At 41.1% G+C, this 1,808-nt stretch overlaps 1 pseudogene; it reads left to right on the top strand.

The window, feature by feature from the left end:
* Positions 1–960: 960 nt before the first annotated feature.
* Positions 961–1,438, top strand: LOC110559722 (large ribosomal subunit protein uL23-like; annotated as a pseudogene).
* Positions 1,439–1,808: the final 370 nt, after the last annotated feature.

Genomic DNA, 1,808 nt, shown 5'->3' with positions numbered 1-1,808 from the left:
TAACTTCAAAATCAGAAGGTAGCCAAGTATGCCTTGTTTTCTGATCCTCTTTTCACATTCACAGTGCTGGGATTACATAAGCATACATGGTCATCTGACTATGCAATGTTTAAGGTTGAACCAAGACTTCACATACACTAAAAAAGCATTCTACCACCTGAGTAACAACCCACATCCTCTTAGTGTTGCCTCTGATACGATGTAGGAAAACTCTCCATCGAAACTTGTATTTCATGAGAATCCTAAGAAGAATTACATGGTGTGAAGCCATAAGGAATTACTTCATTTTATAAACTGTGAACAAAAACTTACTAACTTTAGCAAACTCGATTATGGAGAAAAACTAATGTTTAGAGCAATAATCCCAGGGCTGGAAAATAATCCAGTCACAAGATTTACACTAAGGAAAGGTTGGTCTAACCAAGGCCTGAAGGAGGATATCATGTTCCTAGCATTGCCTTTGTAGGAGCAGTATCATGACTCTGGAAACTGTCTTCATATCCACAGTATACTTATGTCCTATATTGAGGTGTGTTGAATATTACAAGCTGGAATGTTTGGTATTTGCTGTATACCACACTGTCCTCTGAAAGGCGCATGATCCTCTTTCAGGGTAATGTGACCAATGAACAATCGGCAATTTTTTCATGGTCCACTTCATGGAGATGAAGTAATGCTCGGCCCAGACTTGGACTGCAAATACCATCCAACACAGTCTGATCTTCCCGTCAAGGTTCTCCTGTTAATTTTGCTCTTAGACACAGAACTAACTTAAAGTCCTAAGACCTCACATTTTGAGCTGGAATGCACCAATGCATAGAACCCACAGTCACACAGGAAGCCTATAAGTAGCTTCTTTTCGTGTGCTATATTTGAAGGAAAGCAAAAAAGGTGATTGCTGTCTTTAAAAGTTAACTATGAGACAGGACAGATGGTTCAAAAGTTAAAGGCTTAGCCAAGATGGTGCTGAAAGTGAAGAAGGAAGCTCCTTCCCCTCCCAAAGCCTAAGGCAAAGCAGAGGCCTTGAAAGCCAAAAAGGCAACCCTGAAAGGCATCCACAGCCACAAAAAGAAGATCCACACATTACCCACCTTCTGGCAGCCCAAGACCCTGAGGCTCCGGAGGCAGCCCAAATACCCTCAAAAGAGTGCACCCAGGAGAAACAAATTTTACCACTATGTTACCATCAATCCCCTGACCAGCAAGTCAGCCATGAAGAAGACAGAGGACAACAACCACACTTGTTTTCATTGTGATGTCAAGGCTAACAAGCAAGATCAAACAGGGCGTGAAGAAATTCTATGGAATTGATATGGCTGGAATTGATATGGCCAAAGTTAATACCCTGATCAGGCCTGACAGAGAGAAAAAGGCGTATGTTCGGATGGCTCCTGATTATGATGCTCTGGATGTTGCCAGCAAGACTGGGATCATCTAAACTTAGTCAGCTGATTAATTCTAAAAATATACTTTTTCCACCACAAAAGAAAAGTAAAGGCCCATACTGCTTTTGCAGGAGACTGAGGCTCAGCTCCCAGCACTTACCAAAGGCAGCTCATAACTGCCTGAAACTCCAGCTAAAAAAGGTCAGGCACCTTCTTCTTGTGTAACATACCCTCTTCTGATCTTCATCAATACCACACTTAGGTGTACATAATGCCCCACAGACACTCACACACACACATGCACATTTTGTATAATTCCTTTGTAGTTCCCACTTTTAAAATGTTCTTCATTCAATGACAAAATATTTTTATTGAAAATTCTCAGTGTCTTTCTGAAGTACAATAAAGACAATGGATTCAGAG

The sequence above is a fragment of the Meriones unguiculatus genome, chromosome 10 (assembly GCF_030254825.1).
Source record: "Meriones unguiculatus strain TT.TT164.6M chromosome 10, Bangor_MerUng_6.1, whole genome shotgun sequence".
In the NCBI taxonomy this organism is placed as follows: Eukaryota; Metazoa; Chordata; class Mammalia; order Rodentia; family Muridae; genus Meriones; species Meriones unguiculatus.
Note: the sequence above shows the minus strand (reverse complement) of the source record. Positions and strands in the feature narration are given on the sequence as shown.